General features: G+C 41.1%; 1 protein-coding gene across 3 annotated transcripts in view; it reads left to right on the top strand.

Annotated features, from left to right (window-relative positions):
- The window catches only part of VIT (vitrin), a 148,376-nt gene that overhangs the window by 16,112 nt on the left and 107,256 nt on the right, over positions 1–25,008 (top strand). The window contains exon 2 of one of the 3 annotated variants that reach the window (XM_054474893.2): positions 14,088–14,192. The gene's annotated coding sequence lies outside the window, so the exon portion shown is untranslated. Of the gene's footprint in view, positions 1–13,917; positions 14,193–25,008 lie in introns of those variants that run through there. The other 2 variants (XM_054474894.2, XM_063648816.1) reach the window with 2 other exon arrangements.

Here is a 25,008-nt window from a genome sequence, read left to right as displayed (position 1 = left end):
GAAGATGATATCCCTAGCCACGCCATGAGTATAGAAGAATGGTGTGGGAAAAGAGGCTGGGCAGGCCAGTGAAGGCATCCTAGGAGTGGTACAGCATGCCCAGGAGTTTGGACCTCCTTCTGCAACAGTGGAAAGCCACTGGGAGATTTTAAGCAGGACATACTCAGATTTATGCTTACAGATTCCTCTGGAAACAGTCGGGGGCATGGACTGGAGGGGATAAGACTGGGGGCAAAGAAACAAGTCAGGAATTTATACAATTATCCAGGCAAGAAATGATGATGATGGCATATTTTTTAGCCATAAAAAGAAATAAACTACTGGTGCATGTTACAACATTTGAGGATGAACCTCAAAAATGTTATGCTAAATGAAAGAACCAAATCACAAAAGACCAAATCACAAAATATTGTATGATGCCTTTTGTGTGAAATGTCTAGAATTAGCAAGTCTATAGAGACAGAAAGTTGATTAGTGGTTGCTTAGCACTGACAGCCAGAGGAATTGAAAGAATGGCTAAGGGATATGGAGCCTCCTTCTGGGGTCATGAAAATATTCTAGAATTGATGATGGTTATAGATGCACAACTCTGTGAAAATACTAAAAACCATTGAACTGTACACTTTAAAAAGATGAAACGTTATGAATGTGAATTGTATCTCAATTAAAAAAATTTATAAGAAAAAAAGAAAAGAAACAATGAGACCGGAACAAGAGAGGTAAAAATACTCTGATTCTGACCTGCAGATCTGTGTGGCTGGGGCTGTCACAGATCAGGATGGGGAATTCAGAAGGATGATAGCTCCTTTCTGGACATTTTGTTTGAAGTGCCTGCAAAATTGTACTAGTCAGCTTGGTCTGCAGTAACAAAACACCATAGACTGAGTGGCTTAAAGCACAGGAATTTATTTCTCATGATTCTGGAGGCTGGGAAGTCCAAGATCAAGGTGCCTGCAGATTCAGTTCCTGGTGAGGGTCCCCTTCCTGTCTTGCAGATGGCTGCCTTCTCACTGTGTGGCTATAAACAGGAGTTCATGGAGGGGAAGGGATGGAGAAAGAACTCTGGTGTCTCTCTCCTTCATCTTATGAGGACACTAATCCCATCATGGGGCTCTATCCTCATGACCTCATCTAAACCTAATTACCTCCCAAAGGCCCATCTAAAAATACCATCACAGTGGGAGTTAGGGCTTCAACATGTGAATTTCGAGGGGACACAAACACAAAGTCCATAACAGAGGTATCATAAACCTAAGTCCATAACAGAGGTATCATAAACCTAAGTCCATAACAGAGGCATGAAGATGGTGATCAATAATAGCTAGGGGAACTTACATGAGGGTCCAGAGATAAGGATTAGAAAGAATTTAACATATACTTAGTTCTCAAAACAGTGGAAGTGAATAAAACAAACTAAGGAGGGCATATGGAGTGAGAAGAGGACTGGGGCTAGACCACTAGGGAAAGTCATTCTAGACAGAAGAAGAGGTGGCCTTGAAAAGGGGTGAAATGAAGCTGTTAGAAAGCAAAGAGGTAAATAAATACCCCAAAACCCACCAAGTCCTGTCACCTCCTGAGCTCAGTGTTTTAAAATACATACTTGGGAGCATCTCTAAACACAATTTTGCTAAATCAGGGCATTTGGTATTCAAGTAGGCCCATCCTGGACTGCATAAGGTTGCCATTGCACTGTGACCAGACTCCTAGCTGGACGCTGACCACAGGTTTCTGGGCTTTCATGAAATGGAGCGTATTCCTGCCTTTGTTCACCTGTCACGTAGCTGGGAACTTCACTCTCTATTCACTGTGCAGTTTTCATTTTCATTGTTCTACTAATGAAGTGGTTATGTTTGGCTTTTATCATAATTAGAGTTCATTTAGTTCAAGTGCTTTGTAATTAATCTTTTATGCTAATTAATCTTTTTATACATTAATATATCACAAAACACATGAAAGCAAAACATTTTCCTTACTAGCAAATTAAATTAAGCTTCTTCAGCCTATAAGCAAAGCAGAAGGAAAAAGATCTAGACACATCAGGCCACAGAAAACCTCCTTTTGCTAAAAAAAAAAAAAAAAATTGACTCTCAGGTATACATTAAAATTAGCACTTGGAAAATAGGAAAAATAAAATCACCCAAGCCATTCAGTTACCTAGTTTTCTCAGCAAGGTGTCTGTTCTCAACTAGCTTGTGGCTTGAAAAAAAACAAAGGAAGGGAGATTTTTCAATAGTCATTTTTATATCTAGTCAGGATTTCTTTATCTGATTTTTAAGTGTGAAGTTATGGAGCAAAAGCAAACACTGCCAAAGCAGATGCTCCAGCTTATGTCGTTTATTATTACTTTGCAAGCAATAAACAGGCCTTACAGGCAAGTCCTGCTTCATGATTTCAAAACATGTCTTTTGCATATTTTATCTGTCCTGATCCTCTCAGCAACCTGGGGCTGAGGCAGCGTAACCAGGGGACAGGCCACTTGCATTCAAATCCTGACTTCATTTTCCTAGCTGTGTGTTGCTGGCCTTGTCACTTTATCTCTCTGTCTGCATTTTCTCATTTCCAAAATGACTACTACTCATTAGAGTTGCTTGAGAATTAAATGAATTCATAGATGCAGATGTTTAGAACTGTACCTGGCATACAGTAAATGCTCGTTAAACATGATTAATATCATAGTTATTGTGATTATCATCGTTTTCTGAAGCCAGAGACACAGAAAGACGAAATTATTCAAGCAACATGTAGTAGAATTTGTACTCCTGTTTCATCTATTAGGAGTTCCAGATGCTTTCCACTCTGCTAATGACAACTGGGGTTCTGGGGCACAACCCAGCATCTTAGAGGATACAACAGAAAAGACAATAGGTCATGCTCAAACAACAGGGTGCTCTGTGACCAAGGTGCTGGAAAAGCCCCTCCCACACTCCTACCCCAAGTAAGAGCCAAGCTCGGGGTTTCTGGCTTAGAGTCCCTCTTGGCTGGGCAAACTGCAGCTCAGGGATGCAGCCTATCAACTATGCTGTCTATTTGTATTATGCCTAGATACAGCATAATACATCTCTGGTTTTCTATTTAGGATACATTCCTAGAAGGGGAATTATTGGGTCAAACTGTTTTTCATCTCATGGTACAGCTTGCCAAATTATTTTCTGAAAAGATTGTAGCAATTTTTACTGCTTATTATGAGTAATACATGAGAATGTTGATCTTCGCCCTTACTAGTATTGAATTTTTTAAAAAATGTGTCAAATCAATAAGCTGAAAATAAATGCTTTAATGTCATCTTAATTTATACTTCCTGAGTATCCACATAGGTTAAATGATTTTTTCCACATTTGTTGCCCACTTAAAGTGTGTGAGTGTGTGCGTGTGTGTGTGTGTGTGTGTGTGTATTGTTCATATCACTGGCCTATATTTTTCTATTTGGTGATGCTTTTGAAGTTTTCTTACTGATTTTAAATATTTTTATAGTTTAAAAATATTAACAATTTGTCATGCTTATTACACATATGTGCTCCCATTTGATCATTTGCTTTATAACTCTTTCATAGTGTATGTGTCCATTGTTTTTCTAAAACCATGTTATAGTTTTAATGCTAATGTCGTTAAATCTACTAATCTTTTCCTTTGTGATTTCTTCCATGGCTTTTATGCAATTTCAGTCACGTCTGCTCTCAGACTTTGCCCTTCCAAACAGAAGTTCTGGGCATTGTACTGCTGGTGGGAACCCATACAGCCAGCCTCCCACGGCATCACTCCCACCTTTCTGGCCACCCCTGCTCAGATGCCTATGTCACCTATTGTCACCTATACTCACCTTTCCAAATGGTGAGAAAGAAATGCCATTTCTTTCTACTTTAAAACAAAAATATTATCACAAACATGTTGATCTATGTGACCCAGGCTTTGTGCAGGCATTCTTGGGAGGCTTTCTGTAAAGAGACCCAGTCCCTTTTTCTCTGTCATTTAAAAGGCACTATGAGCCCTTCATTTATGCATGAGGCAGGGAATTTGGTTTACCTCCGGATACATCACACTGTGTTGCTCTCCATCAAGACTTGGCTTCTGTTTGCTTCTCATTCACTTAGATTTATCAGCCAGAGTAGTTGGATGTCATGAGAAACTTTAAAATTTGCTATGTGCTTCTCTTCCACGGTAGCTATAACCACTGAGAAAAAGATCTTGGCCAGGAATCGTGGCTCATGCCTGTAATCCCAGAACTTCGGGAGATTCTGGTGGGAGGATCACTTGCGGCCAGGAGTTCAAGACCATCTTGAGCAACATAGTGAGACCCCGTCTCTAAAAAAACAAAAAGTCTGGTTCCTGAATACTCTAATCTCTAGAATGAGTTATATAATAATTATTATTAATGATATTTTGCATAGCTATTTATGGATCATAGGGCATTTTATCAAGATTGCATGGGCTAATCTTTATCAAGATTGCATGGGCTAATCTTTATCAAGATTGCATGGGCTAATCTTTATCAAGATTGCATTGGCTAATATTAGCATTGGCTAATATTTATAACACAATGTTGAATGGTAGCAGATAGAGTGATTATCCTTGTTGAATTCCTGATGTTAGTTAGTGGAAATGCCTCTAGAGTTTTCCCATTAAGTATGATGATGGATTTTAGGACCAAGGCATATATACTTTATTATGTTAAAGTACCCATCATTTCTTATTTTCTTGAATGTTTTCAATAAGGAAGCAATCTAAATCCATAAAGAAGGCATGGGAAGCCTTTTATGAAGATTATCTAATTTGATACTCCAAAAGGCAAATTAATTTTTTCATTTTACAAACGAAGAAACTGAGTGTTCAAGTGACTTGTTGGAGGCTGAAGAGCCAAAAGCCATGAATACAGCCATGACACGGATCTAATATCATATTTAATAAAACATGTTTCTTATTTCTAATCCAATTTTCCATTCATGACACCATCTTTTTTGGCTTTAAAAATTTGTCTTTTTATATTGAAATAATTTCAAATTTACCAAAAATGTTGTAAAATTAATACAAAGAATTTCTGTACACTCTTCATCTGCTTCCCAAATATTAATATTTCATGTAACTACAATGCAATTATCAAAACAGAAAATTAGCACTGATTCACGACCATTATCTGGTCTACAGACCTCATTTAAATTTCATCAATTTCCCATTAATGTCCTTTTTCTGGTTCAAGGTCAAATCTAAGATCACATGTTGCATCTAATTGTCATATTGAGAGGTGACAGCGTGCTAGCAATCCTCACAGCCCTCGCTCTCTCTCTGCGCCTCCTCGGCCTGGGCTCCCACTTTGGCGGCACTTGAGGAGCCCTTCAGCCCACCGCTGCACTGTGGGAGCCCCTTTCTGGGCTGGCCAAGGCCAGAGCCGGCTCCCGCAGCTTGCAGGGAGGTGTGGAGGGAGAGGCGCGAGCGGGAACCGGGGCTGCGCGCGGCGCTTCCGGGCCAGCTGGAGTTCCGGGTGGGCGTGGGCTTGGCGGGCCCCGCACTCCGAGCAGCCAGCTGGTCCTGCCGCCCGGGCAATGAGGGGCTTAGCACCCGGGCCAGCGGCTGCGGAGGGTGTACTGGGTCCCCCAGCAGTGCCAGCCCACCTGCGCTGCGCTCGATTTCTCACCGGGCCTTAGCTGCCTTCCCGCGGGGCAGGGCTCGGGACCTGCAGCCTGCCATGCCTGAGCCTCCCACCCCCTCCGTGGGCTCCTGTGCAGCCCGAGCCTCCCTGACGAGCGCCACCCCCTGCTCCACAGCGCCCAGTCCCATCGACCACCCAAGGACTGAGGAGTGCAGGCGCACGGCGCGGGACTGGCAGGCAGCTCCACCTGCAGCCCCGGTGAGGGATCCACTGGGTGAAGCCCGCTGGGCTCCAGGCTGGTGGGGAGGTGCACAACCTTTATGTCTAGCTCAGGGATTGTAAATACACCAATCAGCACACTGTGTCTAGCTCAGGGTTTGTGAATGCACCAATGGACACTCTGTATCTAGCTACTCTGGTGGGGCCTTGGAGAACCTTTATGTCTAGCTCAGGGATTGTAAATACACCAATCAGCACTCTGTATCTAGCTCAAGGTTTGTAAACACACCAATCAGCACCCTGTGTCTAGCTCAGGGTTTGTGAATGCACCAATCGACACTCTGTATCTAGCTACTCTGGTGGGGCCTTGGAGAACCTTTGTGTCCACACTCTGTATCTAGCTAATCTAGTGGGGAAGTGGAGAACCTTTGTATCTAGCTCAGGGATTGTAAACGCACCAATCAACACCCTGTCAAAACAGACCACTCAGCTCTACCAATCAGCAGGATGTGGTGGGGCCAGATAAGAGAATAAAAGCAGGCTGCCGGAGCCCGCAGTGGCAACCGGCACTTCCACACTGTGGAAGCTTTGTTCTTTTGCTCTTTGCAATAGATCTTGCTACTGCTCACTCTTTGGGTCCACACTGCTTTTATGAGCTGTAACACTCACCACGAAGATCTGCAGCTTCACTCCTGAAGCCTGCGAGACCAGGAGTTCACCGTGAGGAACAACTCGAGACGCGCTGCTTTAAGAGCTGTAACACTCACCGCGAAGGTCTGCAGCTTCACTCCTGAGCCAGCAAAACCACGAACCCACCATAAGGAAGAAACTCCGAACACATCTAAATATCAGAAGGAACAAACTCCTGACGCACCACCTTAAGAGCTGTAACAGTCACCGCGAGGGTCCGCAGCTTCATTCTTGAAGTCAGTGAGACCAAGAACCCACCAATTCCGGACACAGTATCTCCTTAGTCTTCTCTAATCTGTAATAATCCACTGGTCTTTGTCTTTCATGACTTGGACGTTCTTGAAAAGTACTAGCCAGTTAATGTAGAGACTGTTTCTCTATTTGTGTTTGTCGGGTGTTTCCTCATAATTAAAATCGGTTATGTATTTTTGGCAAGAACACCACAGAAATGATGTTGTACTGTTCTCCGTGCATCATCTAAGGAGGCACATGATGTCAATTTGTCTAATTACTCACGATGTCAATTGTGATCACTTGGTTTCTCCAGGTTTCTCCACTGTAAAGACACTATTTTTCCCTATTTAGTTAACAAATATCTTTTAGGGGAGATACTTTGAGACTACATAAATGTCCTGTTTCTTATCATCTTTTTACCCACTACTTTGTTTTTTGCCAAACAATAGTTTTCTATTTCTATTATTTGCTCTTCTACCAGTATTATTTCTTTCATTATTCTTTATTCCAACTAATATTTATTAATTGGAATTCTTTTGTAATGAAGAGTTATTCCTTCTCCCTATTTATTTATTTATTATTTGTGTCAGTATAGACCCATAAAATATTATCTCACTGTGTTGTAATTCATTGATATTATTTACTTTGTTCAAATTGTCCCAGATTTGGCTGAGAGCTACTTCAAGTTAGCTCCTGTTTCCTTTTGGCATTACCATTATCTTTTGAGCATTTCCTGCTTTTTGGCTCCAAAATGTTCCAGGCACACTTGTGATTTCCCATCCCCAGTTCTAGAATCAGCTATTTTTCAAGGAGCTCTGATTCTATTTATCAAAGAATATTAGAAACCAAGCTCTTAATACTGTGTGTGCTCATTGGCAGTGAGGTTTCATTGATTCTAGGCCTTTTCAATAAGCAGAACTAAGAGACAGACAGACACACACACACACACACATCTATTTACATATCTGTAAATAGAGATAACATTATTCCTTCTTTACTAATTCTTTTTCCTTTAATGGATTTTTCTTGTCAAGTTGCACTGGCTAATGTTTTTAACACAATGTTGAATAGTAGTAGATAGAGTGGTTATCCTTGTTGAATTCCTGATGTTAGTGGAAATGCCTCTAGAGTTTTCCCATTAAGTAAGATGATGGATTTTATGACTAAGGCATATATACTTTATTAAGTTAAAGTACCCATCATTTCTTATTTTCTTGAATGTTTTCAATAAAGAGGCAATCTAAATTTATAAGGAAGGCATGGGAAAAAAGACACAATGGCAAAAATGCACACTGATAAAATATGCCAATATATTAATTGTGAAAACCCTTTTAAAAAATAATACTAGCAATAACAATCTAATTTTGTGTTTTAAAAAGGTAACACTAAAATTATTAACAATAGGACAAGATGCAGAGAACCTAGTTAAAGTGGCCTAAGATTCTTTTCAAGTTTAAGAGAGGAGTAAAAATAATAAATAACTTTAAACTTCAAAAAATTACAGTGGCATATATAGATTAAAATTTAAAAGGTAGATGTTAAAAGTTTAGAAATACAATCTGTAGATTCCAAAAACAGCATTGCAGGTAGGGAGACGAGGAAACATAGAAAACTTCATTAATCTAGCAAAAAGCAGAAGAAGAAAATAAACAAAGATAAAGAGAGTAAATAAAAAATACAAATAAGGTACATAAATGCAACCAACTGTATCAGTAATCATAATAAAAATAGATTAAATTTACCCAATAAAATGCAGAGATTGACAAACAGTTTTTTTTTATAAATCCTGTTGAATGTTATTTACAAGATATACAACTAAAATGTAAGGATACAGAAAGGTTGAAAGGAGAGAGATGGTGGGGTAAGTTGAATTATTCGTCCTAATTCTTCATTCCCTCTTCGTTCACACTCTTACCATAGCTTCTTTATGGGCAGCCTAGTTCCCCACCCCTTGACTTTGGGCTTGGTCATGGAACTTACTTTGGCCAGTGGAATGGACCAGAAATAATAGTGTGCCAATTCTAAGACTAGACCTTATGAAACCTCACATATTTTCCATTACCCCCTTAAGACTTTGCCATTGCCATGAGATCTTCTCCTGTATAGCTGCTGTCCAAGCAGCATGGACAACAAAATAAACACATGTAGAGCAGAGGTTCCCCAGCCAACCCATAGACATATAATGGGAAGCAGAGTCACACAGCACAGAACAGCTTAGATCAGCAGAGCCCCAGCTGACCAGTGTTCTGTGAACCAATGTTTTATTTTGGCCTTCATCTGCTTATTTGGCATAATAGGGAGATATAAGGCCTATAATCTCCTGCCCACCATTTTGAGCCCTCGTTTTTGTATAAGGCACTTTTGTATTTTTCTAATCTGCCAGACCAGCAACGCTCTGTAGTGTAGGATCTACAAAATAGCTTCCAGCTCCCAGTGTCATCCTTTAGGTCTTTTAATCTCTTTTATATTCTTACAATGACGTGACTTACCCACATTCATTTTTTGTTAGTTTGGCCTAGAATATTGTAGGTATTGTCTAATACTTGATACAGTGGTTCCAGCTCATTTCTTTCAGGGAAGCATTTGAGAGTAGTGATCTTTCTGACATCCATAGCCTAAAGAAAATGAATTCTACAGGTTCATCATTTGCTCTTCTCAGAGCCTACCTTTTACGTAGTAATCAATGACTCCTATCTAATAATCATGTTTTTCTCCCTGACATATTCTTAAGAAACTCTTCATTCCAGTTTTGGAGGCTTTTTTTACATTGCTCAGCAAAATCTCTTTGGATGGTGATAGTGTACATTTAACAAAAACAAATTACATTGGCAAATTTCCCATTCACACTGAAACTACACAAAACATGTATACTTAGCAGTCATATTCAGCAGCGTCCAGGAAACTGAAATAACAACTGATGGATGCTTGCAGTAAACATCTGCCAAAGTGCAGGGAGAAAACAGTCTCAAAACTGTTGTAGAAGCGTTCAAGGCAAATCACATTTCTATGAAATATTGATGCAGCATCAAAGATGATGTTGCCTTAGACATTTAAGTGAGCTTGTGTTATGAAAGCTGTAACTCTTGTGTTTTATACCTGCACACAGTAAAAGTATCAGGAGTGTCTGAAAAGACTATCTCATTACTTAGACTCTTAAATTGCCACACTGAATTTTTAAAAGTCACATAAAAGAATGGATTTGTGATATGAAGAATGCATTGATTTCTCCACATTCTGTCTCTGTACTGAAGAAAAAAATGAGGCAGTATATTAAAGAGTCATCAAGTTCAATGTTTATGACAATAATAAAAGCTTTTAATAGCAAATGTTCTAAAAGAGATTTGAGTTTTTTTACTGGATACAATACAAGACTGGGATACTAAGTTTATGTGGTGATAAACAGTTATTTAAGAAAGAACTGATGCATTCAAGCAACCCTAGGTGATTTATAAGTAAAACAGAATTTTAAGTAGTAATAGCAGGAAAAACTGAACATCACAATTCTTGTTCTCAACTTGAAATAATATAGTTCAGTTTATGCCAAGTAGCAAGCTCAAGGCCACTTACCAGGAAGTTGTGATCTTGTTTAACTTTAAAAAGATAAAAGATTTCCCCAAGGCCACCACCTTGATTGATTTTGTTGTAAGTGTTTTTGTTGCTGCCAGACGTCTGGGATGGAGGGTTGATTCCATTCCTGGCACCATCACTGGTGGTCCATGCAAGGCCCCAGGACTTTTGCCTTAATATTTTTTATTCCATTTTATCCCAATTCTCCATTCCCATCCTATTTTCCCATAGGCAGCCATTCTAATGTATTTTCAATCATTTTTTAGTTAATACTTATTGTATGCCCTATTATGTGTTGGCTTCAAGGGCTAGGAATGCATCACTGATCAAAGCAGATAAAAACTCCTGCCTTCCTGGATCCTATTTTCTAAAGGGGGATGCTCGATTTAAAAATCAAGTAGTAGGGCCAGGCGCCGTGGCTCACGCCTGTAATCCCAACACTTTGGGAGGCCGAGGCGGGCGGATCACGAGGTCAGGAGATCGAGACCATCCTGGCTAACACCATGGTGAAACCCCGTCTCTGCTAAAAACACAAGAAATTAGCGGAGCGCGATGGCGGGCGCCTGTGGTCCCAGCTACTGGGGAGGCTGAGGCAGGAGAATGGCGTGAACCTGGGAGGCGGAGCTTGCAGTGAGCCGAGATTGCCTACTGCACTCCAGCCTGGGCGACAGAGCGAGACTCCGCCTCAAAAAAAAAAAAAAATCAAGTAGTAAATATTATTAAAGGACAATAAGTACTAGAGAGAAGAATAAAACAGGGAAGAGGAAAAGGAAAGGCTTGGGATGTGGCTGCCATTTTAAACAGGACAGCCAGGAAAGGGCTCACTCAAGAGGTAACATTTGAGCCTAGATTTTAAGACGGTGAGCATGTGAGCCATGCAGATATCCGAGAGAATACTTCGGAGACAGCAGGTACAAGGGCTCTAGGCCTTTGCTTCCAGCTTCTGAACAGTACTTCATGGTGTGCTTCTCCCATACTTAACTCATGAATTCTCTGGCAATGGACTTCTAGTGGCCCTGTGTGAGAAGCTCACTGACGAATATACCCCCAGAAAGAGGTGGATGGATCCTGGAGTACACAGGTAATTCATCCAAGCACTTCTGGATTTTCCTCTAGAATAGCCACATTTGTCTTCACCAGTAGCAGCTCATCATGGTCATGGCATGTCTGCCATGATCTTTGTTCAGATTTCTAATTTTTGCCAAGAAGACGAAAACAAGATGATATTTCATTGTTTTTTAAAAGGGAATGGCTCCTTTTTTACCATTTTTAACTGTGGTAAAAAATGTAATAAAATTTGCCATTTTTTCCATGTTTAAGTGTACAACACAGTAGCAGTAATTACATTTATAGTATTGTGCAACCATCACGACTATCTATTTCCAAAATTCTTCATCACCGCAAGTGAGCATCTCTTCATATGCTTTTCAATACATTTATATTTGATTTTGCCTTATTTACCATAAGAAAACAAGTTAAACTATTATAGTAAAAGAAAAGAAGCTCTAAGTCTTAATATAGCACCATTGCTTTGGAGTCAAGAAGCCTTGGATTTGAATCCAATATCTTGCCTTACTGGCTGCATGACCCTTGGAAAGTTGCTTAATCTCTTTGGGCCTCAGTTCTCTTATCTATAGAATGGAGATTATACTACTAATCCTTCTACATTCTTCTAAATATTAAATGTAATGATATATGTACAGGGTTGCTGTCCTTAGTAAAAGTAAGTATTTGATAAACAGCAATTAGCATTATTATTATTTTTTTTTTTTTTTTTTTTTGAGACCAAGTCTTGCTCTGTCAACCAGGCTGGAGAGCAGTGGCGCGATCTCAGCTCACTGCAACCTCCACCTCCCAGGTTCAAGCAATTCTCCTGCCTCAGCCTCCCGAGTAGCTGGGATTACAGGCACCCGCCATCACACGCCTGGCTAATTTTTGTATTTTTAGTAGAGACGGGGTTTCACCATGTTGGGCAGGCTGGTCTTGAACTCCTGACTTTAGGTGATCTGCCCGCCTCGGCCTCCCAAAGTGCTGGGATTATAGGCTTGAGCCACCAAGTCCGGCAGCATTATTATTGGTAGTATTAGTAATAATGTGATTATGAATTATGCTTAGGCTGCCATTTCATCTGAACCTGCCCTAATTCAAATTGTGGGACAGGGCATCCACAGTGTTACAGCATTATCATCCTTACCACCAAAGAACCTGGGCTCAGAATTTAGTGGAGGAATAAAGAGGATTGAGAAATAATTTCATTGCGGAACCAAAAGAAGTAAGGGTAAAAATGATTAAATAACATTCAAATCATTATCTCCCTTTTTTTAGTCTTCATGTTCCTTTATTGGAGAAAGATTCCTGATCAGTGTATGGTGATATATTTACTAAACAGAGACCGGTGCAGAAATTACATACTATCCGTCTAGATAGCTTGTTACGCTTCACCTATTGATGGAATCATTCCATTTATCAAGTTTTATACATCAAAAAGCTTTGAATTTCATCAGGCTCTTCATTAATTCACCTCTGAAAAAGTGGCATTTAATTTCAGCTACCATGTTTTACAGCATTAAAAAGCTTATGCATCTCTGCACGATGGCATTGAGCAGATGAATCCCACTCAGATTCACATAGTCACATTTGAGAGCTTTAGATCAGAGAGCTGGGCCAAAGCTACTCCTAATCAACACAGACTTCTTACCGTGAGAGCCTATCTTCTTGGCCACATTTTATATAGCCAATGAAGACGTGCCAGCAACCACTCCATGTATAACTTGGCTTAGAGCACAAGATCTGTCAAACAATGATCTTAAATAAGGAGCAGTTCCAGGGCCAACAGATGAGGACACGAGGCTTCTCCAATGGAAGAAGGTTCTCCTCCCTAGCTGCGTGAGTGCACACTCCCCAGCAGGAGGAGGAATGACTCTTTGCTACCTTCTCCTGTGCTTGAAAACAGATGCTCTGCCACACTGATGGACATTGGAATCTCAAGATCTGCCAGATGTACTTTTTTTTGGTCTGATTTTTTTTAATGCTGTGATATTAATACACATTTTGAATCTGAATCTCAGATTTCATTGATGACACTAATATATAAATAACTAAAACTGGCAGATTTCATGTGAGATTATTCATCAGTATTTTTTTTTAAACATGAGTCAGGTTTTGCTTCCCACTATGATTATCTTGTGTCCTGTAACTACCAGCATATAATTGAGTCATTTCATAAAACTTGCCAAAACGCAGAAAGGACTGAAGCAAAACAAAACAAAAAAATAGCATTAATATGAAGGAAAAAGTACGTATTTTCAATTCAAAAGTGGGAGTCCAGTAGAATAAATTTGAGAGTGTTTGCACAGTTTTCCTTCTTTGTGCAGTTCAGTCCAGCTATTCACTAGCTTTTGAAAAAGAAAGAAAAAATTGAATTGCCCCTGCTGAAGTAATTTTTAAAACATATCTTTTACTTTCCATTTTTATCTAAGTGGTCCTCCTCTACTTTTTAGAATGTCAAATTGTAGAATTTGCTTACTGAAAGTCTGTGCTTTGGGCTGCAAAAGAATATTTAGAAATCCTTACCAAAAAAAAAAAAAGCAGTGGGAGTGGAAATTTGAAAGAGGACCGCCTAATTCAGCACTAAAACCAGTGTGAGAAGCAGTATGTGTGAGTATGTGTGTGTGTATGTGTGTGGGGGGGTGTAAAATGTGTTTTTCAAAGTACTGAGAGATTGATGGGACTGTTTGATTAGCTCCTCTGAGAAGAAGAGAAAAGGTTCTTGGACCTCTCCCTGTTTCTTCCTTAGAATAATTTGGATGGGATTTGTGATGCAGAAAAGCCTAAGAGAAAAAGAATATTCATTCTGTGTGGTGAAAAATTTTTGAAAAAAAAATTGCCTTCTTCAAACAAGGTATGTCTGATGAATTTCTAAGCAGTGTATATAGTTACTTTCCATTCATTATTATTGAAATGTATTTGTCTTTAAGAAACTACAATACAAACCTTGACCGAGTAAGCAGCCTGTACAAATTTCAGTTTCAAGAGAGTTGAGATGAAAGTGGATAGTACTTGGCATCCTTGTAAACAACTAGTAATATACGTATATATTTATCAATTATAAATAAACTGCATTGATATTAATATTATAACAATATTTTTACTGTTTCTTTAAACCAATTTAATTATGGTTACAAATAAGTTGAAAAGTATGACATTTGTGTAGAATTTTAAAGTAATTTAAGTCTCTATTATCTTGCTTTTTTAAAAACTTTGCTTGGAATATGTGGAATGTAATAGCAATATAGCAAATGGCTTATAAAGATTGTGAATAGCAGTAGGAGAAATGGGCTAACTTAGAAACTATTTCGCGTGGATCTCTACTTCTGTCTGTTCAGACAGATTGCAGTGGAATGTGGCTAGATGTGCAATTCTGTGTCTTGTTTACACTTAAAGTGTTTTCTTAGGCTGAATGCTTCTGTTACTGATAAGCCCAAGAAGGGGCTGGCATTGTTAAGTCTGCCATTGTAGCTCAGCTTTTCACAGGAAGACAGGATATGAAATCTCTTTTAAGTATGATTTGTGTCCAACTAGTATAAACATGAAATAAACGCCTCAAGCACAGGTTAAAGGGAGAGGATAAGACTGAATAATCAGACACGATAGTTTGCTCCGAACAACCCACAGCATCTTTGCCATTCCTAAATCAAGAGTGGAATTAAAAATTTTCTTTGGACTTATTGTAAAAATAAAACCAAGCATTCTTGGCTGTGGTGGTTGCTCAAAATTGCGTGTGCTAAGAAAATAGTATTTTGCCATTACGTTGTGTTGCAATAAATTTGGAAGTTTTGGTGGTAAAGTTCTGAGGTTGTTTTTCCCTTGGTCTCTTGAAAGATGAAAACACCCTGCAGCAAAGCAGGATCAAACACTGTTTGTTTGTGTATTTTCTCTCTATGTGTGTTAGCTGCAAGTGGTAGCTAGTGCTGGTAGGAGAGCTGGAGGTGCCCATCTTTTATTTATTGAATTAAAATACCCTGTTTTGTACAAAAAGCTTTAAACAAAGAATTACAAGATTGCAAGGACTTGCATTTTTTTATTACAATATGCTGGTTTCCCAGACTAAGCTTCGTTTAAATATATCTTATGCCTCACCACTAAAAAAAAAAAAGAAAAAATACCTTAGGAAGATTGGAAATGCTTAATATCTATCCTAAAACTGTTTAATTCATGAATATTGTTAAGAAGATCTGTCTTTTCCACCAAGTTACTGATCACATGAAGAATAGTTTCTTTCAGAGAAAATACATGAGGTTTGAGAATGGTTCTCAGCTATGATTCCTATAAGACACATTGAATACAGGAAAGCAGTATGGTTCATTGCATGCACCAAGCCAGGAGTCCTAAATTATAGTAACAGCTCTGCCACTACCTATTACCTTGGAAAATGTATATAACATTTTTTGACTTTTGTTTCCCTCTTGGAAAAACAGAAATAGCAATGCCTGTACACCCTCCCTCCCAGGGCGGTCACAAGGGTCAATAGTGATTCTCAGCTCCAAAGGAGTTTTGAAATGTCAAAACTTCTACAGCAATGTAATCTTGGCCTGGCGCAGTGCTCACACCTGTAATCCCAGCACTTTGGGAGGCCGAGGTAGGTGGATCACCTGAGGTCAGGAGTTCGAGACCAGCCTGGCCAACATGGTGAAACCCCACCTCTACTAAAAATACAAAAATTAGCCAGGCATGGTGGCGGGTGCCTGTAATCCCAGCTACTCGGGAGGCTGAGGCAGGAGAATCACTTGAACCTGGGAGGCGGAGGTTGCAGTGAGCTGAGATCACGCCACTACACTCCATCCTGGGTGACAAAGTGAGACTTGGTCTCAAAAAAAAAAAAAAGAAAAGAGAAGAAATGTAATCTTTTATTCCCCACATACTGAAAAAAAAAAAAGATTACTTTAGAAAGCATTTATATAATAAAAACTTCATGGCCCCTAACATGTTCCCATGATGCTGTGTTCACATGTGCAACTTCCCCTCTCCTTGCTAACACTTGGAGGTGTGAGCCAAGTATCAGCAGCAGTGGGGACAAGACAGAACACAATGGGCCTGTCTGTCAGTAGAAGGGCATTTAGCCGTGGTGCATTGGCGAGGTTACTCAATGTCTCCATCTCTATTTCATCACATACGAAATGAAGAAGTTACACAAGATAGTCTCTAAGCTTCCCTCTCAATCCTATGGTTCTATGCACTGGGACCTCTCCAGTGTCAAAACGTGGCCAGGAAAATTTCATTGTTGAGACTCTCTGTACATTGCTAAATGAAGAAGTATCGAAATAGTGCTATGAAAATTACGGTATATTTTAAATATGCATGTTTACCTAACCAGAGACTTACATGTATAGAAAAATGAAATTTAACATAATTATATTCTTCACAAGACAATTAGAGGAGGTTTTATATATATATATATATATATATACACACACACCCACATATATATAGATGTCTCCATATTCTTCAGAAGATGATTAGAGGAGATTATATCTATCTATCTATCTATCTATATATATATGCACACACATATACATAGTGTACTGGAGACTGTGGGTCCAAGTTGTATGAAAGACTTTTTTCAGTTTTCTGCTGTATTTCTGTGACTGTCAATATAACCCCATGTGGAAAGAATGTCAAATGCCTTAATTTAAAGCCTTACATGTGAGGTCAAGGCAAAAATGGCCCTTCCTGTGCTATGGGTCCTGTGGGTGTTAGGCAGGAAGCTCTGTTACTTTTTCAATGTGTTAATGTTAGCAAGTTACTTAAAGTCTCTTGGCCTCAGTTTTCTCATCAATAAAATGGGTCTACTATTACTGCCTACCCCACAGAGCTGTGGCAAAGAGGTTTGATCAGTGGCTGGCACTCTGTCAGCACCCAAATGTTAGTTAATTTTTTTTAATTATATGTGACTATAATAAAGAAATCAGATAAGCTGTGAAACATACACAGATAAGCTGTGAAGATTATTTGTAATAATCTTCAAACTTTTACACATTAACTCATTGGATACGTTTAGCAAATAGATTCATGGAATTATGTGATATTAATATAATCATTAGAAACTAGTTGCCATCTCTTTATCCAGGGAATCTGAGCTAGTCAATCAGTAAATAATAAATAAGAGAGACAACTTCTGTGATGGTTGTAATCTGAGAAACCTCAAAAGGTCTCCCTCTCACTGTCTTAAAATGTATCTCCCTGTGGTTTGCAGAAGACAGTGAAATTCCTGGCCCTCAAACACACGTAGCATTTTGCAAGATGGTGGTGGTGATGATGATGATGGTGGCGGTAGTGGTGGTGGTGATGTTATAATGATTAACCATCACCCCAACAACAACAACAATAATAATAGGACAGGTGTGGTGGCTCATACCTGTGAACCCAACACTTTGTGTGGCTGAGGCAGGAGAATTGCTTGAGGCCAGGAGTTTGAGACCAGCCCAGGCAACATAGTGAGACCTTGTCCCTACTAAAAATTAAAAAATTAGCCAGGCATGGCTGTGCTCGCCTGTAGTCCCAGTTACTAAAGAGGCTGAGGCAGGAAGATAACTTGAGCCCAGGCATTCGAGATTGCAATGAGCTATGATCGTGCACTCCAGCCTGGGTGACAGAGCAAGACCCTATCTCAATTAAATCATAATAATAATAATAACTGCTAACACTTACACAGCTATTCTTATGTGCCACCCACTGTTCAAGCCCTTTTCATATATTAATTCATTTAACCCTAACAGCAAACATATAAGGTGGGCTCTTACCATCACCATTATACAGATGAAAAAAACGAAGGCACTGATAAGTTGAGTAAGTTGTCCGAAGCCACACAGCTAGTAAGGGATGGAGCTCAGCTTCAAATCCAAGAGGTCTACTTCCAAAGTCATACTTTTAACCTGCCAGGCAACAATTACACGTGGTCCTGGTTTTTCTGTGACAGCACCAAATTAGTCTTTGCCATCCCTGAAAACATAATTATCAAGCCAAGTGAAATTTCCTTAAAAAAAAAAATGTACCTCCTTGCAGGTAGAGACACAGTAGTAATAATAATGGAGAGGCGTGGAGGCAAGGAACTCTCAGGGGAAGTTTTGTCAGAGAAGAGGGCTTTTATTTCTGTCATTCTTGGATAATCTCCTTTTTGGGTGGATGGGGAAAAGCTGACTTGGGGGAGTTAGGCGGTGCGACCGGAGGGAACACTGAGGAGACTCCATCATGAAACCCTCTATGTAGCCAGTCTCCAAAACCTTTCCTTTATCTTCACTGGAAGGTTAACTCAGCAGCTTGTCGCAGAAAGAATCATGCTTCCTTATGACTCAAACTACTTCAGCAAATCACTTTCCCTGATAAGGGTCTCTACATTGACAAGACACTAGTAAACATTTCTCAAATTCTTTCCTTCAGTTTGAGAAAGGCTAAACTTCTGTGTGGACGTGTGGTAAAATTCATAAAAACTTCCCTTCAGGCTATAGTGAGAAGGCATTCTGTTTCTACATTCTTTCTTCTCTTATTCAAAAAGAAAAAAATATATACCTATGCCCTCGGGGGATCCTTACATCTAGTTTCCAAGGGATCAGGTCACTGGCATCTTAATGCTATGTGAATTCCCTCCACCAGGCTTCTTTTTGTTCCAGACAGAGAAAACATGCTTTGGACATAAAGGTGCAAGTTAACTTGCCCAGACCGGCCGTGTTTATACAACATAGTGAGTAAATCTGCACTCCAAAAGGCAAAAAGAATTTGGGGGAAGAGAGATAACATTCAACAACAGCAGGAGCAAATATTTTTTGGGCCACCTCCATGTGCTATTCCCAATCCCATGTGCTTGGGAAGAAGAGTGAACAAAATCATTTCCATTTTCCTAATCTGGGGGCACATAATAAACAAATACAGTAAGAGGCCTGGTGGTGATAATGGGCTGTGAAAAATATAAGTAGCAAAGTAGGATGCAGAGAGCAGTCAGGGTGATGATTTGCATTGCATGATTTGGTGAATGTTAAACAGAGAGATGAAGGAAGCCAGGAGGCAACCTATGTGGGTCCCTCAGGGAAGAGCATTCCAGGCAGAAGGAAAAGCAAATGCAACAGCCCTGAGTGGAACCATGCTTGGGAGGCCAGTGTGTCTGCAGAAAGCTGAAGGAGCAGGAAAGGGAAGCCCAAGGGTGTGCTTTGGACAAGCAGACACAGAGTGTGCCAACCTCACATGCCTCAATTTCCCCCAGACACCACCTACCACTCACTCACACACTAGGGGGCAGTTCTTGCCTCTGCTCTGGATGAAATCTGTCAGGCCATGCTCAGAGGATTTTTTTTAAAAAAAAGACGTTGTTCATATTCCACTCCCAAACAATCTTAATTCAGTCATTAACATGTATGTAATACTAGGTGATCCTTAAAAACATAAAGATGATATTCAAGCTTAAAGTCTCATCCTCCACATCCAGGCTTGCTTTCTGCATGACTGAATTTTCTTTCTCTGCCTTGCGCCTTTACCGCTCTTCTCCTTGGCCACCAATGGTAGTCTCTTCATGTCCAGAGTTGAAGTGGGTACAGGGAAGAAAGGTGAGAGGCAGGGACAGGCCTCACTAGTTGGTACTGTTGTGAGCCAGCGTCCGGGTTCCCTGAGCTTCACAGGAGTTTACAGCTGCTTCTTGTTCCCATAGGGCTTGTCTATGGGTGCTGTGAAGATACCCTCCCCTACTGCATTGGGGTTCCTCACCTGTAGTTCCCTAGATGTTATGAAATAAATCTGTTCTGGCTGGGGGTTTACAGTTCCTCTCTCAGCCCTTGGGCAACTGGTAAGCTCTGTCTGGCTGCTTTCTGCCTAGGCTCCTCAGCCCTCTATGCACCTGACTCAGACCAGAGCTAAAACAACCCCAGGCTCACTCTGTCACACAGAGAGTCCTGATTGCCACAAGCTCTTCCCCTCTCCTGTAGAGGACTTAATCATGGGACAGACACCAAGTCCACAGAGGCAGACATCAGCCCCAGAGACACAACTACTCAGCCACTTCAAATTGGGTTACTGGGCATCCAAGCTGGCTTTTCAAAGGAGCTGATTGAGAACCAAGATCCCTAGCTGATGACCTCTCCATGCAAGAGGTTGTAGAAGCTGAGAGAGGGAGTCAGAGATCAGAGAGCAAAAATTTCTTAAAGACAAGTTGTAGGCATTTTTCCTCCTCTTCCCCCTACCTAGATGCAGAAGAGGAGCAGGTGGCTCCCTTACCCCCACCCCCTACCACCCAGCCCACTTCAGGCAATAGTGAGACGAGCTTCAAAGAGACCGCTTTGGAACATGGAAGTGGTTGGCACCTATTGTCTTGAGGCCTCAACCAAAACTAAGACAAAAGGATCATCTTATTTTAACATCCCATTACACAGTCAATTACAATACACTCAAATGTTTACTTAGATGGGTGTGTTATGCCTGGTTACACTTAAAAATATGCCTGGTGCATCATTTTACCCTAAATAATGTTTGTGTGTGAGACAGAGTTGTGAGTGAGTTCAGACTCAAATATGACTCTTGAAAAATCACTTAACCTTGTAACTAAGACCGCTTTATTATACAAGGTATGTACTTCATAGTGTGTGTTTTAACAATTGTCAGCCAAGTATCTCAAAAAGCCTGGGATATTGGCATCAAGGTAAAAACAAAGATAAAATCATCTTGTACAGTGGGAAAATTAGATGTTAAATGGAGTTAAGTGTTTGAGGTTTGGGATAGAATTCTGGTTCTGCTACATATTTATTCTATAAGCTTGGGCAGGTGTTGTTTGTTTGTTTGGTTGGTTGGATTTTTTTTTTTTTTCTTTTAGAGTCTCGCTCTGTCGCCAGGCTGGAGTGCAGTGGCACGATCTCAGTTCACTACAACTTCTGCCTCCTGGGTTTGATTGATTCTCCTGCCTCAGCCTCAGGAGTAGCTGGGATTACAGGTGCACACCACCAGGCCCGGCTAATTTTTGTATTTTTAGTAGAGCTGGAGTTTCACCATGTTGGCTAGGCTGGTCTCGAACTCCTGACCTCAGGTGATCCACCCACCTCGGCCTCCCAAAGTGCTTGCATTACAGGCGTGAGCCATCACTCCCAGCCAGCTTGGGCAGTTTATTAAACTTCTTTAAGTCTCAATTTCCTGCTCTGATGAATGGGCGCAATTGTCCTTACCCAATAGGATCACCATGACAATTAAGTAAAATCACCTGTGTACCGTGTGCAGCATATAGGAAACATGTAGTAAATGATAGTTATTACTATGGGCATGAACTCTACACTTCTAAAACTTCCCAGGAAGAAGAGCAAAGGGATCAATCCCATCTCATTTAACAGACCGCTATATATCCAGACCGAAATAGTCAGGGGGCCCTGCAGGAGAGTCTGAGGGCTCCTTCAGAGCTGGGATTGTTTCCAGGAAGGCCTCTGAAGTAGGACATTTGGTGGCTGCCTTTGGAGAGCTGGGTCTCCTGCTTCTAAATGACTCTGTTTCTACTGGTCCCTGGAAATTCCTGAGGCTTAATCCTCCACAGCCCTCAATTCCTGAGCCACAGACACCATCCTCCACATCCTCCATTTTACCCAGGTCTCTGGTTGCTGGGATTCAAGAATGTGCTTCTGAGAGGCAGCCCCATGTCTGCCTCTCAGAACTCTGTCATCTGAGAGGAGCCCATTCTCTACCGAGCAGCAGAGGGTGTGCAGACACACCCTCATCTTCCTTTCTATCTCAGCTGGAAAGTTTTCCCGGACCTGAGAATGTTTTGCTGTGCTTCAGAATTGAAGGCAGACCAAAAAGCACAGAGTGTTCAGGCTAGTCCAGGCTCTAGGGATCATAGTTGAGCAGAACCAAACACCCAGCTCCAAATTCACAGTAGACGGCCCCTTGGCAACTACAAACCTCAAAGCCCAAAGGGAAGAACTGGGAGGAGGCAAGGCTAATCCACAGTGTCAAACACATTAGGCAAAGAAGTTTGTGATGAGAGAAACTCATCTTCCAAAGCTTCATGAACCACTCACGGTTTCCAGGGTAACTAAGAGGAGCAATCATGGCCCACCTCGTCTTTTTGAGGTCCTAGCCTCTTTCCTTTAGATTTACTGATCTTCGTGCCCCTTTCCATTACACAGGATAAATAACTCTTGGAAGGGGTTCTTTAGAGCTCATTTGGGGCATGCCTGCAAACTAGTATTTTTTCCCACTGGCAATATAAGATCTAAACTACCACTTCAGAAATGTAATTACTGTTTGCAGTCTCTCTAGAAGTCACCATTGGTCGAAGCCTTTGTGGATGTGGTAAGCATTACCATATGTCAGGTTCCTAACGCAGAACAAAATAACGGTCTGAAACACACGACCAAAAAAGGCTTTCCCTTTTTGGTTTTCTGACATGTAGAAACGTGCCACATGGATCAATGAACCTAATGGCACAGGCATACATCAGCTGTGTACACGGATGTGGTCTTAAACCCCACCCAACTGCCCGTGAGGAAACATCTTTGCTGCAGGATTTTCTCTATTGGTGGTGAAAGGTGATCCTGGAGAAGGGGATATGCATTCTAGTTATCACAAAAGTACATAGAATATTTATGGGAAGTTCCTAGATTGGAATGTCAGTAAGCATAACGTTCTCATAAATACATCGAGAAATCAACATTCTCATAAATCAGTTTCTCAGCCCTGGCGCTATTGGCCTGTGGGGCTGAGCACTTCTTTGTTGTGGAGGCTGTCCTGGGCATTGCAGGATGGTCAGCAGTATCTCTACTCTGGCCTCCAGCCACTAGGTGCCAGCAGCATCCCCCTCTCTCGTCAAACTTGTGACAACCCAAAAAGTCTCCAAACACTATTGTATATCTCCTGCGGGACCAACTCACCTCTGGTTGTGAACTACTGTCATAAATATACGAGGAAACTCTACAGCAATATTCTGACAGCATGGTTTCAAGGTCACCCACTTCCACCTTTTATTTCCTGAGCATCCCGGACCTTCTCAGTGGTTGCGACAGCTCACAGGATTTCTTGCCACACTTCTTCCCAGAGCTTGGCTTCAGGGTTGGGGTAGCCTCTCTAGGGACCTTCTGCTTTGATGCTACCAAAAGACAAGCACATGTGTCCTTTTCATTTTGAGTGTTTTCATTTTACTACTAATCATTTCAGGGGAACAGGACATAACTAGAACAATAAATATGAAAAGGGTTTTAATCAAAGCTGCGGGAAACAGAAACCAACTTAAACTGGCTCAAGTCAAAGGCCCAAAATCATCAATATCATGCACAGGAGACAGAGCCCAGCTGGACCTTTTTCAGACTGGAAATGGGACCTGGAAAGCGGCAAGAAATGAAGGGATCTTCTCCCCCTGCTCCTCCCAGGGCCACATACTTATTCTCTCCATCTCTCTCTGCCGTCCTCTTATACATCTTATTCAGGGCCCCATACGACTTGCAACTTGGCACTCACAGCTTCTGAAGCTTTCAGAATCCCGATTCCAAAATCCCAAGGGAGACTTCAGTTGGCTTCAGTTATCTTTTTTTGCTAGATCACAAGCTTTTGACCAGCTGAGTCATTTACATTTCAGTGACTGTCATCTCTGCATCTGACAGTAATAATTGAGCTGCTTCAGTTGTAGATGTAACCTGGCTTTGAAAAGTGAAAAGTACTATGCAAATAAAGAGTGGCATTTTTATTTTATTACAGTATTATAGAACAAATCATAGAATCATTTCAAACTTACAGTGACAACCGTGTGAGGAGTTGGCAGGGTAGAAAGAGCGCAATATTAAGTTGGAGATCTGGGCTGTGTGATTTTGGCCAAGTCACTTCCCTGCTCTGAATTATAGGAATTATAATGTCCATTTCACCTCCTCAAGGGGCTCTTTGGTGGTTCAAATGAGAAAACAGTTTAGTGAGAAAACTCTCTGCAGACTCTGGTATAAACCCCTATTATTATAGCCTTTTCTAGTTAAAACCACTGTATGGACGGCCACTGCTTAGGTAGCAATTACGAATAATTTTTCAGCTGCCAGCCAAGTGAAAGGGAAATGTATTATCTCACATAACAGACAGTCCAGGGGCAGGCCCAGCCCCCAGGCACAAGACAAAACATAGCTCTGACTCATTTCTCTGTGATTTGCCTGGCTGCCCTCCTCCCCTTGAGTTAGCATTTTCCTCGGCTGGACTTTTCTCGTGGTCACAAGATGGCAGCCAGCAGACTCCCAACAACCTGCCCCCATGTTCATTTCCAACAAGAGAGGCACCCTCTCCCCAAAAAACATAGGCTTCAAGTCCTTCCATTCTGCCTGTTACAACCCAGGACACAGCCCACCTGGACTAGTAACTAGTATGATCACCTGGCAAGGGCCTGGTGCTGATGGGCCCAATCCTGGAGCAATTGCCAGCAAGCGGGATGTCTAACCATCCTTGCCTTAGGCCTCGAATTGGGATCCACCCGGGAGCTGTGGATGGACCTGCTTCCTCTCAGTGGCCGGGCTGCCCTGATTTCCTTTACCAAACTGGGATTCTATTAGGAAGGAGGAAGGGGAAAACGATGCTCTGCGTAGGCCACCAAGAGTGTCCATTCAGTCCACGTAGCCTGAATGGATTGAATGGCACATCTTCAATCAGAGCACATCTTCGATAGCCTTGTGCATTCTTAGGAACCAACATATTGAGAAAAGACAAAATTTCCCCTGCCTTCCTTACCT

Source organism: Pongo pygmaeus, chromosome 12, assembly GCF_028885625.2.
Source record: "Pongo pygmaeus isolate AG05252 chromosome 12, NHGRI_mPonPyg2-v2.0_pri, whole genome shotgun sequence".
Lineage (NCBI taxonomy): Eukaryota > Metazoa > Chordata > Mammalia > Primates > Hominidae > Pongo > Pongo pygmaeus.
Note: the sequence above shows the minus strand (reverse complement) of the source record. Positions and strands in the feature narration are given on the sequence as shown.